At 38.4% G+C, this 16,858-nt stretch overlaps 1 protein-coding gene across 7 annotated transcripts in view; it reads left to right on the top strand.

Annotated features, from left to right (window-relative positions):
- LOC140487122 (PR domain zinc finger protein 2-like) overlaps window positions 1-16,858 on the top strand; it is a 171,117-nt gene that overhangs the window by 42,377 nt on the left and 111,882 nt on the right. The window contains exon 1 of one of the 7 annotated variants that reach the window (XM_072586650.1): window positions 2,807-2,905. The exons of 5 other annotated variants lie outside the window; for them this stretch is intronic. The gene's annotated coding sequence lies outside the window, so the exon portion shown is untranslated. Of the gene's footprint in view, window positions 1-2,806; window positions 2,906-15,540; window positions 15,566-16,858 lie in introns of those variants that run through there. One more of the 7 variants, XM_072586651.1, reaches the window with a different exon arrangement.

The raw sequence follows: 16,858 nt of genomic DNA, 5'->3' as shown, positions 1-16,858 counted from the left end.
AGAAATCTGTGGATCGATCTTGATTGCACTTGCTATTTGTGCTGTGGGGTGTTCAAGCAGTCTATTATCCACATTAACCACATATTAATGGGCGGCACGGTGGCAGAGTGGTTCGCACTGCTGCCTCACAGCGCCGGAGACCCGGGTTCAATTCCCGCCTCAGGCGACTGACTGTGTGGAGTTTGCACGTTCTCCCCGTGTCTGCGTGGGTTTCCTCCGGGTGCTCCGGTTTCCTCCCACAGTCCAAAGATGTGCAGGTCAGGTGAATTGGCCATGCTAAATTGCCCGTAGTGTTAGGTAAGGGGTAGATGTAGATGTAGGGGTATGGGTGGGTTACGCTTCGGCGGGGCGGTATGGACTTGTTGGGCCGAAGGGCCTGTTTCCACACTGTAAGTAATCTAATCTAATCTAATCTAAATCTAGGAGTTCAAAATAAGTTGTTTTGTGGTGCGTGATTTAATGTGACTTCTGATCTTGTCCACCCCAGTCCAACACTGGCACCTCCACATCAAACATGCATTATCAGCAGAGACTTTGTGTCCTACAATACTGTAACCTTGGAAGAAGTATGTATCTCAGAATGCATCTCAGAAACATCTAGGAGAATACACCATGCAAAACTCTTAAAATGGATCAAAATGTCTATCATAAGTGCAATTTAATTATTCCAATGTAGAGCATGAAAAATGTGTTTTAGTGTTCAGTATTGCAGGATTCTATTTACGCCTGTTCGGTAAGCAATTCACCGTTTAAACCAAATGCAAAACAATTGAAAATGATTTAGTAAAACCCACTGACAAATGCCTTGTTTGCACAAGAATTTCTTGTGAAGGTAACCATTTTGGGTTCGGATCTGTAGCAGGCATCAAAGTCATACTCTTGAACTTTGAGTGTGACTTTGGTGTCTGCTACAGGTCTGAACCTAAAATGGTTACCTTCAACATTCTGAACAGGTAACCAATTTCGAATAAAAATGTTGAAATTCCATTAGATTTACAAATAGAATTTATGGAAAACAAGGTGGGAGATGTGCCAATTTTGATTCTAATTTAAAATTAATCATCGTAAATACACCCAGCTTCAGAAAGAAGCAGCTAATGATCCACAACCAACAGAAGGATGGCCAGACATACTCGGCCACCTTTTGACAATGCAGAGATATAGTAGGTATCTCGAGGCATGAATTTAATGGGAATTTTGCTTGTACATGCAGCTGTTTGCTGAGACGTACATGTCTCATGTAGTTGTGACCATGGCCATAGAGTGAACAAGAAGGCCTGGCACAGGGTACTCTACATTGTTCAAGGATCAAGAATGATATGTTGACAGGATAGGTGGTGCAAGGTATGCTAACCACAGCAACACACAGAAACGATTCTAGCAATTCTTTAGTCCAAGATCATAACAGATTTATTCATCATACATGGCAATGATTCTATCCTGTCACTGACTGCTTTTGCAGATTTCTAATCATCGGACTATTAAAGGATGTTTCAAATCCATCCGTGGCAGACTCGGTGAGTGTTTGTTCAAAACACCTGAAGTGATCATGTCTGCCAAGGAGCCACAACACCGGCAATATTTTAAAAGTTTATGTCAAATGGATCATTAAACCATGTGTCAGCCTCGCCAAGGTTCATTTGATCAGTGCATTTAACCTGGAGTGCAGAGCAACCAAACAGGATCTTTGTATTGCTATGCAGCACCTAAGATCTACAGCATTTAATGTGAGTTTACCGTCACCCAGCAGCAATCACCTTTGGAAGACAAATTAGGACTACCCTGCCAAGTCATGATTTGTCAAGTTCTGAGGAATACAAGACAAACTCCTTGAAAACAAGGGAATATGAAGATGGTACATGATTGACATGTGGTTACAGAACTGCCTAATCCACACATAGGATAGAAAGTAGGATGCAGAGTACCTATCCTACCCAAGGACCCTTGTTACTTGGAGAGGTTTCCAAAGTCTACAGTGAGTCCTTATTTTTCAAAGTAGAACACCTAATGGAGAAACAGAAGCCAACTTGGGGAATTCTACAATATCTAACAAAACTTCGTGTGGTCTATATACAGTTGGAGTAATGAAAGGTACAAAAGGTCATTATGGCAAATACAACATGCATCAAGCCAGTGCACATACACTTGGCTAGTCTCAACTTGAGAAGCCCAAGTCTCTGGAACGCTATACCATCACAAGATCCGGAAGTTTGTCATGCTATCCAAATGTTGCAGACTCTTAGACACTCTAAACTCAGAAATCGTACTATTACTATTTTGTGTGAGGAGCCTTGCAGTTACCTAACGTATGTGTTTTTGCTCAGTGTATATAATTCTATCATGGACAGGAAAGCACAGAGATTTTCTTTTGCTTTATGAGCTCAGTTTGCCAGCGATCATCAGGGTGATAACCATATGACCAACAACCATGAGGAGCCTGTCTATTTTTATCAGCATGCTAAATTAAGGGTGTGGATATAAATTGCTCTGTAACTATAAATTTCTGTCAAAAATATCTGTTTGAGATTCTCAAAATTAAACCTGCATTGCTTATCAATCTAATACGAGAGGTCATTGTCATTTGAAGGAAAACAGCACAAGAATATGAAAAGGAGGAGCTGGATGTGGTTATTTTGTTTAGGTAATAATAAAATAAATATTAAAATGTTTACAACAAAACTAAGTTTCATTATGAAAAGATAGCAGTGAAAGGGTTAAACTTTCTGCACTGTAACAAAGGAGGTGGTTAAACTTCCTGTGTAGCCTGATGAATCGGGCAGACGGAGAAACAGGATGGTTTTGTATAAAGAATAGGATGGCACCGTACTGTGTGCACTGGGGTATAAAATAACAGGCTTGCATATTTTGTTTTCTACAAAATCTTGTGTCTCCCATCTAATTACAGGTACTTAAGCGTGCTTTGTTTCTGTCATTGTAAACTGCATTGTCTGTCTTTCTGTAGTCTAAAGCTAAGCATAGTCAGAAAAAATTACATTTTGCTTGAGGCTTGGCATTGCCTGCAGTAAGTAGGACAGGATGCCTACTCGTGATGAATATTTACTAACTTCTACCATGTGCAAATAACTATCAAATAATCTTATATAAACTGTCCAGTGAGAAGCTGAGCTATGCAAAACCGAAATGTCTCAATTTGTGGTGGTAGCCTGTCTCAGCAAGAGCAACAATGGACAGTACCATTGATTTCTGTATCTTTGGATGAAGAAAAGCAAAATTTAGAGCTGTCATTTCTAATTGCTATCCAGCCACTCTTGCTTGAGGCATTGGATGAGGACAGGATAGGCTCAGCAAGGTGATAGTTTCTTTGAATAGGTTAGCAATGCTTACTGTCAAAGCCTGTATTTGTGATCATGACAGCTTTGCACCGTTCACTTTACACTTGCAGAATGGAGTCTATTGAACCATACGTGAACAAAGGAAAACTTTTGTTTCAAAATTTATGCAAATGTGTTTTGCTGATTCAGAAGTGAAGTTATAAGTTGCATTTCCTCCTTTAGATGGAAGCTTAATTGTTTTAATGTAATCATTTTAAGTCTGTTGCTGAGCTAGAAGTCATTTTTCAATTTAATGTGCTTATTAGTATACGATGTACTATAGCATAACAGCAACTTGAGATCTATTTGATAGCCTGTAGTTACAACAAGAAAGTTTATTTCTGAAATATCCTCTGATGAACAGATCATTTTCGGGAGGTGTTGGTTTATATTACTGCGATTGTGTTTGCATGCGATTCTTTTAGTACTTTACCTGGTATTTGGTATGTTGACTAATACCACGCTGATAGTTTAATTTTGATTTTTGCAGTGAAGTGAAACATCCTGTATTATAGGATTTATCAGTACCTCACCGGGGATGAAATACTTTAACTGATTTGATTTATGTTCAATATAGAAATTGTGTAATGGACCAGATCAAGCCCCCTCAAAATATATCTAGGAGATAGGGTCTAGGCTAACTTTTTATCTTTATAGGCAAGTGTAAGGCACTGTGTTCTAAGTGTGATTTGATTGGTCCAGTATGAGGCTTTAAGGAAAACATGCTTTGTTCTTACAACACAGTTAACATCCAACCAAAATAAGAATTGGCATAACTTCAACTGTATTGAAATACTTAATAAAATATTATTTAACTACTAATCATCAATTGTTCCAATATAGCGATATCCTATTAATACACCCATGACAAAGGCAAATTCAGCAAAACAGATTTTCCTCACCTGCTATCTCCCTTCTCGTCCAACAGAAAAGAACACCAAAAGAAACCGCCTAGCAGCTGTTAAAGAGCTGTATATATCAGCTTTAACAGACAACTTGAAATCCCAATTGAAAGCAAAACTAAAACCCTGGGTCTGTATGAGCCTGACTCCACCCATTAGCAATTTTGTCTAATTTTGAAAACAACGGTCTGGGAGCACGAACCCACTGCTTCTGAAGCAGACATTCCTGCACCACTATGGCAACACCTGTCTGCAAGAGAAACAGCATGGAACAAATTTCTCTTGAAGGCCCAGTAATGTCTCAATTGAGATAGTATTTTTATATTGTGTATCAATCTCTTGCCTCATTCAATTCCTTACATTTTTCTTCCAATTATTTAATGTCTGTTGAAAGCTAAAAAAAAAATTGATCGTTACCAACCATTCTTTTACCTCACTTCACCAGTGTCATCATTTGTGAACCTTGGCAATGAATGTTGGCAAGACAATTACACTGTGGGGACATTACTGACAGGCCTGATCTTATCATCACTTCTTTTTAAAATGAAAACCATTTGTGAGATTTGGTGTCAGTAGCAATTAGAGTATTTGCTAATCATGCCTAATTTCCTTGAAGGTGCTGGGCTACTGCTTTGAGTTACTGAAGTCTATACTTTCGCTGCAGCATATGTTTCTATGGGTATAATGGTACACCCATGGTGCTAATAGGTAAGAAGTCCTGAAATTTTAAGTAATGACCAAGAAGGAGGAGTCATGTATTTCCAAGTTAGAAACACCATCCAAGTCAAACATCACCCTATGTGTCAGCTACCATGTGGATCTTCTAGGTGGTAGAGGTTACGGTTTTAGAAGGTTATTCAGTGAATGTTTAGAGTTGCTGCAGTGCATTTTGTAGATGGCTCGTACTGCTGAAAATATGAATCTGAGAACATGATTTGTTGTCTGTGGAATCTTTATAGCTATGAATTAAGATTGTATTAAATCTAAAAAAAACTTAAATTTGCTTACACTGTTTCACATCATACTTTAAACATGTTCACATTTTCTACTTCATTCACTCCACTAATAGAGGATTTCAACTTCCCCGATATCAACTGGGGGATAGACAAAGTGTGAAAAGCTTAGAAGTGAGAGAATTCTTAAAATGTGACACTGGACTTAATTTTGGGGAACAAACCTGGACCAGTCAGGAGGGAAGTAATTTGGTGATAGTGATCAAAATTTTGTCCTTTTCCATAACCATCTTAAATTTTGCAAAGTTGGATTGAAAAGAAAGGCTGATTTTGAGATGATAAGGCAGGATCTGGTAAAAATGGATTGGGAGTAGCTTGTTTCAGGAAAATCTGCATCAGAGCAATGGGAATCATTTTCAATGAGACAGTGAGAGTGAATGGGCAACATGTTCCTGTAAAAGTGAAATGGGGAGCAAACAAATCCAGGGAACACTGGATATAGAGAGATGTACACGATTAGAGAAAGAAAGAAAGAAAGAAAGAAATGCTTCTGATAGATATTGAGGGCTGAAAACCGTGGGCGCTAGAGAAGTTTTGAAAGTGTAGAAGGTTACTTAACAAGCTACTAGGAAAGTAAAAAGTGGGCACAAAAAGCTGCTTGATGGGTAAAATAAAGGTTAATCCAAAGCAATTTTATAAACATATTAGAGTTAAGATGATAACCAAGTAACAAATTAGGCCCATTAGGAACAAAGGTGACAATCTGTGTGAGGAACTAGAAGACAGTTGAGATTTTAAATGATTACTTCGCATCTGTATTCACTAATTCGAAGAATAATGCAAGTTTGAAAATCATGATGGGGCAACTTTGGTAACCTTGAACAAATTAACATAGAGTGGAAGGAAGGAGTGGAATAATTTAAATGGACTTAAACTTGAATAAATTCCCAAGCCCAGATGAGATGTATCCTAGCTGCTATCAGATGCAAGGGAGGAGATTGCAGGGGCCTTAACATAGATGTTCAAATCCTCTCTGGACATTGGAGAGGTGCCAGAGGATTGGAATCCAGCTAATATAATACCATTATTATAGAAGGACGGTAGATAAACCAAGAAGCACCAGGTGGTCAGTGTGACATCAGTAGTAAGGAAATATTTGGGGGGTGGTGTGGAGAAATTCTGAGGGACAGAATTTTATCTCCTGAGATTGATTGATTAATTGTACTACTGTCTGACGTTTTTTTGATGCTTATTCTTGTTGTCTTGTTAACTCCTAAAATGATCTTCCTTGCTGGAAACAAATTGACTCAGCATGGCTTTGTTAGAGGGAGGTAGTGTCTGAAAAATTTAATTATTTGAGGAGGTGACAAGGTGTGTTGATGAGGGGAGTGCGTTGATGGGCTTCACTATGGCTTTTGACAAGGTGTCACGTGGAAGTCTGTTCAAAAATTAAGAGCCATTTGGATCCACAGCAAATTGGATCCAAAATTATCTTTGTGTAGGAGGCAGAGACTGCTAATCGAAGTTTGTTTTTGTGACTGAAAGCTTGTGCCTGGTGACTGTTAAAGCGTACATATTGATTAGACAAATATAGGGAGGTTTGATCAGTAAGTTCATAGACATCAATTTTAGCACTCTGGTAAGTGGTGTGGTGGAGTGCTTTAGACCATAGGAAGACAAAAACAGACTGGTTAGCTGCCCAGAACAATGGCAGATGTAGTTTAATCCTGAAAATTACGAAGTGATGCATTTTGGGAGGGCTGACAGGGTAAGGGAGTACATTATGAATGTCCCTGGATAGAACTGAAAATTTGTGGGACATTGGTATACATATGCATAGATCCTTGAAGGTAACATGATAATTGGATATGGTGGTTAAGAAGGCAAATGGGATATTTGCCATAGTCTGCAAGGGCAAGGGTGTTACAATCGAGCTGTATGGGACGTTAGTTAGGCCACTGCTAGAGCACTCTGCATTTTTGGTCACCATACTTCAGTGTGTGATTTGCTCTGGAGAGAATGCAGAGGAAATTGACCAGAGTGTTGCCCATGCTAGAACATTTCACTGAGTAGAGACTACATAGGGTGGGTTGTTCTGAGAGCAGACAAGGCTGAGGGAGGACTGATTGAAGTCTTCAAAATTGTGAAGGGCATAGATAGAATCATTGGGAATAAGCTTTTTCCTTTCGTGGGGTCAATTACTGGGGGGTGATTGAAGGATGATGTTTTCAGAGGATGGTGGTTATTAGGAATTCTCAAGTGGGATGGGTGAGAGAGCTGGAACCATTACAACATTTAAGAAGTACATGCAGTCCCTGCGAAAGGGTTCCATTCTGGAGTTTGTTTGCAAGTCAATTTATACGCAATGTAGAGTGATATCAAATAGCCATTCATAAGTATAGGAAACGTTTATATGTTGGCTCTTTAAAATTACATCCCTGTATGGAATCGTAGTCATAAAAATGAGTACTTGTAAATTTGAATATTTGTAAATCCGGGACCCCGTGTATTTCGATGAACGCCTGAAGTACAATAGCACACATGGCTATGGACCAAGTGCTGGGAAATGAAAGTAGAGTCGATAGCTGCATCATGCCTGGCGTGACATGCTGTACTACTGTCTGGCTATTTTTTTTTGTCCTTATTCTTGTTGTCTTGTTAACTCCTAAAATGATCTTCCTTGCTGGAAACAAATTGACTCAGTATTGATGTATACTTCAATCCTCCTGCTTTATGTGGGTCAAAAATCTATCCCTGTAACTTGTCATTTCATAGCCAGCAGGACCCCTGAGAAGACTCTCCATGTTGTCTCCTGTTATAGTATCTATGTATGCTGCCAGAGTGCAGTTTTATTTGAACAGGCATGTTCATATTTAATAAAGTTCTGTGTGAATCTTGAAATCCTCTCTGAATCTTGTCTTTAATCAGACCAACTAGCTTATTCTTCAAAATTCTGAGTATAGACCCAATCTGCTCAATCTTTCTTCATAGGCCAACCATTCATCCAGGAGTCAGTGATCTTTTTATAAAATTCTTCTTCCTCTTATGTTCCTCCTTTAAATATGGGGATTAAAACATGGTACTTACTCAAGGAAAAGCAGCATCAATGCCTTATAATGTTAACGTAAGACTTCCCTAAGTTTATATTTCATCCCCCTTGTAATTAAGATCTGCAATCCATTTGGCTTCTTAATTACTTACTAGAATTACTAGCACCTCCAGGAACAACATCTGCTCTTAGGTTGAGTATCCTCTGGGAAGAGGACATGTTTCCTTCTAAGTACACATGGGGAAGGCAATGGGAAACCACCATTGTAGATTCTTTTTCTCCGTTACATTGCTCATTGAAATTAAAATAGGAGATTCCTACAAGCAATTAAGTTAAAAGTTCAAGATTGTAAGATGTGAAGAAAGGAGCACAGGACTTTTTATTAGGCAGGCCACAATTGCAACTAAAGTAAGCACCAGATGTCAGATAGGAAAGGACAACCCTGTGCAGGTTAGATCTGTATGAACTTTAATTTTACTCCACTTCTATTGCATGGACACTGTATGTACCAAAGTTAATTCTGCTGGAAAGGAAGACATGAAAATCAATTTCCTAAAAAGTTAAAGAAATACCAACTCCATCTCCAGCTGACCAGGAAATGGGTTAGCTTCACTGTCTTCCAATTTCTTCCTTCCTTTTTCGATATCAATTACTAACTCTTTGTGAAATGTATTTCCAAAAGTTGACAATTTTCTGAACAATGCACACAGTAGTGTATAAACCTGGATACGGAGTTATACAATTTTCAATTTCCAAGTTCTACATCAACTCTAGGGGTGTAGATAGAAAGTTCCACTGTCCCTTCCATTTTCTAACTACCATGTTTATCATGAGAAACTGTCCACCTTTATCCAGTGGGTGAACAGCAGGTACAAATAAATAAGGAAAATAAAACCTGTAGCTTGCTTCTCATAGTCCCTTTCATGACCAGAACTCCAAAATGCACCCCCAGCAATGATATGTATTTGAATTGTAATCACTGCTATAAAGTAGGGAAATATGTAAGTCAATTTGCACAACACAAGCTTTCACAAACCAATGAGATTAGTAATAGGATGTTTGAAGGGAGAGTGGTCAGAAATTAAATGTAGGACTAAAATAAAACAACAGGAGATCTGAAACACACAAAGACAGAAATTGCTAGAAAAACTCCAGTTTGGCAGCACCTGGGGATAGAAACCAGAGTTAAAGTTGCTAGTTCTGTGACCCTTTGTTAACTCAGTTTTCCCTCCACTGATGCTGAGTTTCTCCAGCAATTTATGTATGATGGTTTAAATTTTGGCTTGGTCACAGAACTCTTCCCTAGTTTTCAACCAGTACGATTGACCGAAATTGACAGAAATCTACCTGAGATATGGTTATCAGTCATACTTTGCCTTTGAGTAAACATTCAAAAGTAAGTCTATGTGATCATGTGAGACTTCCTCATTGTGCAATAAAACAATCTTGTTTAAAAGTTGGATCACTTATAGTTGAATGTCATGACTGTCCATGAATATACAAAACTGTTTTGTTCCCTCACCAGGACAAACTTTATGAATGTATCAACAATCATGAGCAGGAAAAGGCATTAACCCTTTCTATTGCAACTGTGATGCATTATACATCACAATATATGCACTCCTACTGATGATCCTTTGGAAGTTCATTTTGTGTGTCATCTGTTTATTTCACCAAGCTATACATCTATAGCCAGTAAGATGTCTGTGCAGCATCTTCACAATTATTATACTTATGAGGAACAATACTCAACACAGAACCTATATAATCACCTGAGAGAGGTGAAAATGATGCATTAGAACTTAGTCCAGGAGACCACCCTGATTTGTGCCATGGTGAGATGGAATTCTGCCTGAATTTGTTGTTTTCTTTCCATCTCCACCTCCCTTTGTCAACAACATTAACAACAAGAGCTTGCAGCTTTAACAGAGTAAAATCATTCCAGATTCTGGATTAGTGGTGCTGGAAGAGCACAGCAGTTCAGGCAGCATCCAAGTAGCTTCGAAATCGACGTTTCGGGCAAAAGCCCTTCATCAGGAATAAAGGCAGTGAGCCTGAAGCGTGGAGAGATAAGCTAGAGGAGGGTGGGGGTGGGGAGAAAGTAGCATAGAGTACAATGGGTGAGTGGGGGAGGGGATGAAGGTGATAGGTCAAGGAGGAGAGGGTGGAGTGGATAGGTGGAAAAGAAGATAGGCAGGTAGGACAAGTCCGGGCAAGTCAAGGGGGCAGTTACTGAGCTCGAAGTTTAGAACTAGGGTGAGGTGGGGGAAGGGGAAATGAGGAAACTGTTGAAGTCTACATTGATGCCCTGGGGTTGAAGTGTTCCGAGGCGGAAGATGAGGCCATCTTCCTCCAGGCGTCTGGTGGTGAGGGAGTGGCGGTGAAGGAGGCCCAGGACCTCCATGTCCTCGGCAGAGTGGGAGGGGGAGTTGAAATGTTGGGCCATGGGGCGGTTTGGTTGATTGGTGCGGGTGTCCCGGAGATGTTCCCTAAAGTGCTCTGCTCGGAGGCGCCCAGTCTCCCCAATGTAGAGGAGACCGCGTCGGGAGCAACGGATACAATAAATGATATGGGTGGATGTGCAAGTAAAACTTTGGATGTGGAAGGCTCCTTTAGGGCCTTGAAATCATTCCAGACCTTTTGTACTTGAGTCCTTGAGAGGAGCTGTCTACCTTTAGTTTGTTTAAAGTTTTCCAAATATGGTTTTGATTTATACTACTTTTGAGTTTCTATTCTGTATTTACTGTTTTGTGAGTTGCTGTATGGCACTGATTAAGAAATAAGTGTTTACTTATATAAAATTTGCTTGAAACTATGAATATTATGGTATCAGCTGACAGGATGAGGGTTTTGCTGAGAAACAATTGCATATCCATATATAGAATGACCTTTTCATCATGCATTGTCACAACCCCAACCAGTCTGTTCCATTAACATTAATAGAAACTGTTAGCATGCTTTCAAGTTTTTAAAAGTAAATTTATTTACATTTTTATACATGCATGTAGTTGTGTAAAGCAGTGGCATGACTAAAATCAGTACTTTTTCATTTTTAAACTGTAATGTCTGAATTTTGAACGTTGTATTGTGTACAGGCCTGGGGTACTGAAATGTTACTGGAATTTGGCTTTTTATAGTTATGCTGAGTTTGTTTGTAGTGTTTTTCTGTTGGCTAGCTTTAGCCTGCTGTTTGCTGGATAGTCGGGGGAAGGGTGAGCACCTGCTGGCTTCTGGATAGAGTTCTTAGTTGCCTGTGGTTTTTCCGTCTGTGACATATGGCAGTTTGTTTCTCTTGTGTCTAAAAGACAATGACATTGGCTTGAATGGAAAGCGTCGGTGGAATGAATTAACCCCTCCCATGAATGTGGTCAGACTTTGTTCTCTGCTTCGTAATGCCAAAATAATCGGATTGGTTATGTTCACTTGTGTTAGATATGAATTTGCGTAATTGTGTGGCGATTATTTGTGTTTGAATTCAGTTTAAAAATTTTTTTTTAATATTGTCAAGACATATTTGTTCGAGAATTAATTTGTTCCACTACCTCCAGTATTGCTGAATGATTGGTTGTTAAGGGACATACATGACTGGACCAACGTTTTACTGCTCTTTTTCCATTTATTTCCTCTAGAGTGGTTCAGGAACTGCCAGACATCAAATTGTATCCCCTCATTAAATGTAAACTATTTGGAAGCCAATCTAAAATTGTGTGTTCTTGGATGATCCTAAAAATATTCAGTAATAACTTAATTGGATGATACTGGTCTTACAAACTGGTTAGGTTCTTAAATATCAAACCAAGATTTGTTTTTAGTATTTCTATATTCTTGAAATTTACTTTGACTTCCTACTTGGCTTAAATTAAAAAAGTTTGGTACAAGCAAAGCTGTTGAGTAGAATAGCAGCACCAGATTTCCAGGTAGTCCTGCCTGCTGGCTGCTGCATTAACCATTATGATATGTTCTTTGGCCCAACTCATGCTCTCTGCATATCAAGTGCACCTCCTTGGTAAAGTTTGTTTTTATTCAATGTTCACACATTTACAACACCAGCTCATGGTGAGGATAGATGGTACTTGTGCGTGTATAAAATCTGTATTTTAATTTCCACTTCAACACACAGTGCAGGACAGTGGCACATGTGCACCATTCTCCAAATCATTCTCCTATTAGATTGGATCTCCAAGGTAGCCTGTTGGTTTACTGTTATATAGTTGATAGACTGCAGGAAAGATTGGTATCTCATTCCTGAACTCGTTTAGACCAAAGCCATTACAATCAATCCACTTCATGAACATTGAACAGGACCAGTGTTGTGGAATATCTGTCCTTTACATTGCTTACCTTAGGTATGACTATACACACCAATAGTTCTGATTCTCACTGACTGCACATTCCATTGAGGTATTAGAGCTGAAGGCACCTAAACAGTCATACCTGAGCACTCTTCAGTTTCTTCAGAGGAAAGGAGCACCTTTATGATCGACAAGAGAGGCAAAGCTTTTCAGATTTTTAATTCAAATTACGATTACAAATTTCTGTTTTTAGTATCTCTCTCAACATTTTAAAATTTACTGAATATAACTTTTTTACTGTAAAAACAAAATGAAACAACGCATTTGCAGGTTAGCATGTGAAGAACACCAATGATCAATCAGAGATTCTTGTCACTGCTAATTATTCCATTCTGGGGGGAAAACTGTTTTTGTTTCCACGCTATACTCAAAGGAAAACTGGTTTGTAGTTCAAAGATATAAAATCCAAATTGCAGAGCTGTTGGTTTGGCTTCTTATGCAACGAACAAGGACCAGTTAGCAACAGGAGAGTTAAACTATATTAGATATGTGAGGAGTGAGAGGTCAGGAAATGAAATCTGAAGAAGAGCCACTTGTTTTGAGTGCTCCTTGAGCAGATGTGGTCTGGGACAGTCCCAAAGTGCACAGTATTTTTAATTGGCGTTTAGTGCAGCTATAAGGATTCAGGTTTAAAAAGTTTCCTTTGGAAATCTGTTTACTGTACAGAATATTAGACTTAGCATCATTTATGTGGACACAAGCTAATTAGTTTTACTCTGGGAAGTACATCATGTGGAGTATAGTAATCATTTGGATAAGTGTATTGTTCACAGCTGTTGAGTTGAATACACAACTATGAGTTGAACTGCCAATCTAATATGGGTGGAAAGAGAATTTCTTTTTTGCTTTTCCCATGGTTTATTAATGAAAATTTTGTGCGTGTCATATCCGAAGAAAAACGGCTCACTACGTACTTAATGTTGAATTGAAGCAGGGATTAGGCATTTAAGTGGAAACCATGTAATCTTCACATTATCACATCCTTATGAACGAACAGTCCCTTCAATTTGGACTGTCAGAAATATGAAGGGAAACCCCAATTTCATGTGCCTTCAAATGACTTTTAGAATAACCCACCTTTTATTTAGGTAGTGTTCATTCAGTGATAATAGAACTGCATTCCTGCCTCTAACTCCACAGCATGCTTTTTTTAAAAAGTTGCAGCCTTTGAATAATACACAAGATTGTATCATTATCTAGAGCTTGCAGTTTGAAGAAGTGGGTCTGCCCAAGGTATCCTAGTTGATCTTGAGGATCTTGAATGAAGTATGAGCGTCGCTTTTCTCTTCCAGGGTTAGCACCTCCAACAGTTGTACGACAGCTCAATCTATTAAAAAAGAATCAATCTATTAAAAAAGAACAACATTAGAGGATGCTTTCTCATGGAGGTGCAGGCAAAGATGATTAAAGAAGAATGTACTGAACTTGAAGCCTAGACAGTGAAACACAGTGTGTGCTAAATTGTGAAGTTTGAAGAGCATAGAGATAACGGAGATGAAGTGTTTAAGGAAGTACGAGATAGGAAATAGTGAGGAGCTAATTAAGGATTTGAAACATGATTGAGAATTTTAATGTGGTGACATTGCAAGACTGTGAGCCAAAGTGCATCAGTGATGGATACGTGAGAGTACGAGCAGCAGAGTTTTGGATGAACTTGCCTTCATAGAGGGTAGAAGATGGGATATTAATCCACATGAGGTTGGAATAGTTCAGCCTTGTGTTGACAATGGAATGAATGAGGACTTTGTAGTGAGGCAGGTATCATTTGGAGAGAACAAAAACAACAAAGTATTTTTAACTTGGTGCTTTAAAATAAATTTTTTAAAAATTAATTGAATATGTTTTTTTTAAAACAAAATGTGTTTGGATCTCTCCCTTCCAGGCTTGTGGTATACAATGTTACTTTGACAGTTGCATGCTTTCCTAGGGTACTAACATTGGATTATCTTGGTGAATTGAATGGCATACAGAAATGCAAATAACTTTTCAACACCATTGGCATTTCTGTAGCAGTTAAATCAAAAAGTACATTCCTTTTTATCAGGAAATTTGTTATTTTTGGGTTTTTTTCCAGTAATTGAAGGATTCCTTAGTCACGTTGGGATAAGCTGAGAAACAGCTGATTATTACTTGTCCTTCTTCTTTGTACAGTCATTACATCACATATGTGCATACTCTTTAATAGAGTGTAATCAAAAATAAGAATCCTTGAGCATATTTATTTTCTTTGGTTTGCTTTTCTCTGTCCTCTTCTCACCTGGGTGTTTAAGTTCCAAAAGTGTAGGCTAGGAATCAAAGATGTGACTTTGTATATCTCAGTTATCTGGTGGGAAAGATAAGTTGGACCAAGGAGTCTGTTTCTGTGCTGTACATCTGAGTTACAAATAGAGACTGTACTTGATTTTCTTTGGGATATTATCTTACTTTTGACTTTTGGTCTGAACAGTCATTCCTTTTATTGAACCTAATTTGTTGGCAGATTATTCATTTGTGAATGGAACAAAGCCCCACTGTTAGCCAGAGTAAATTGTTGAATTCAACCAGCAAAAGCTAGGACTTTTCAGATCTGTCTGGTTGAGTACCACATCACACAGTGCTGCTACTCACTGTCACCAAGGAGACCTCTAATTTGGTCTTTGAAATGGTTAACATCGGTGGACAACATCTGTCTGTTGGCCTCTTCACCTCATTTATTCTTTTCATCTTTTAAGGCTGTTGCAAACCTTGTGTTGCTGTGAAAGCAGCATTTTCAAATTATTACTGTGTTAGGTAAAGCCTATGAAGTTTGAAGGCAGCTCATTAAAATAGTAAATGTTGACATTTGATAGTATTTTATTCTCTTGAGCTTTTAACTCCAGATACATTTCATTTTTGCATTCTCCCTATTCTGTGCATTGTTTGTTCATAATAATCTGTACCAGAGCTGCATGTGGGCCCAGGACAAAATACACACAATTAGGAAATGGCAGAACAGTCAGTAAGTAGAAGTTTTGTCCTTTTTTGTGGAGAATATTTGTTAATATTAAATTAACTGTACAGCATTGTAACATAAACATTTTAGCATTTTAATTAAAGCAATTGATAGACATCCTGGAGAGTGTTTATTAACTCGATTTTAAATAGTTTTTCTTTGTCAAGTATATCAAAGTAATATATATCTGGTAATTTGAGCAGCCCTGCCAATGCCTTGTACTGATTTGTGGATCTCAGCAGGTCACAATGACTAGTTTGCTCAGCAATCGACCTCGCATGTGCATTCGAGTAGAATTTATTCTGAATAGTTATTCACTTTGGAGAAACCTTCACCCTGCACTTAGAATTTGCAAATAACAGATGTGCCCATCAGTTGCTAGATACAGTTCATGTCTACTCTAGTGTCTGCTTAACCTAATGTTTCAAAGCTCCATTTACACAGTATCTTCTAGACTTGTGCGACTCTACAATAGGGAAGCAATTTTTCAGAACCACATAGCAATTGTTTTCCTGTCACTTTATTTTATATTTGCATTTTTCAATAAAATATCAGGAAACAGTAATGTGAGATTTGGTATATAATGGATTGTGATGATCTAAAACATTCACAAATCAAGTGCTGTGAACTGGTGAGGAAAATTTTCACAAGTTTGAAATGTTCACAGTCAGAAAATCTGAAAACTTTTGTTATTTTCTGAACCATAAAGGCTAAATGGCCTTGGGGGGAGTTAAATGTAGATTTGCAAGAATGATACCTGGGGTTATGTTATGAAGAGAGATTATACAAACTGGGTCTCTTTCCTTTAGAATTTAGAAGGTCAGGAGATGATCTGATTGAAGTCTTAAAGATATTAACATGAAGAGTTAGGGAGCTAAAGGTAAACTATTTCCACTGGTTAGAAATTCTAGAATTAAGAGACATAGTCTGAAAATTACAGCCAAATGGCTCAGGAAAGATAACTGGAAGCACATCTACACATAAAGGGTAGTAGATGTTTGGAACTCTTCCATAAATGGCAGTGGATGCTGGATTAGTTGTTAATTCTAAACCTGAGATAAATTTTTGTTAAGCAAATATGTTAAGAGGTATGGACCAAAGTTAGGTATGTGGAATTAGGCCACAGATCACCAGTGGTCTCGTTAATGAAATACATTCTGGGGCTGAATGGCCACCTCCAGTGATCTGAGTGTATGTGCACTCAGGTCCCTCCGCTCCTGTACCTCCCTTTAGAGTCATGTCCCCTATTTTTTAATGTCTTTCAATGTTCTTCCAAAATACACTTCACACTTCTCAATA

Source organism: Chiloscyllium punctatum, chromosome 16 (assembly GCF_047496795.1).
Source record: "Chiloscyllium punctatum isolate Juve2018m chromosome 16, sChiPun1.3, whole genome shotgun sequence".
NCBI lineage: Eukaryota > Metazoa > Chordata > Chondrichthyes > Orectolobiformes > Hemiscylliidae > Chiloscyllium > Chiloscyllium punctatum.
This window is presented reverse-complemented; position numbering and strand designations above follow the sequence as displayed.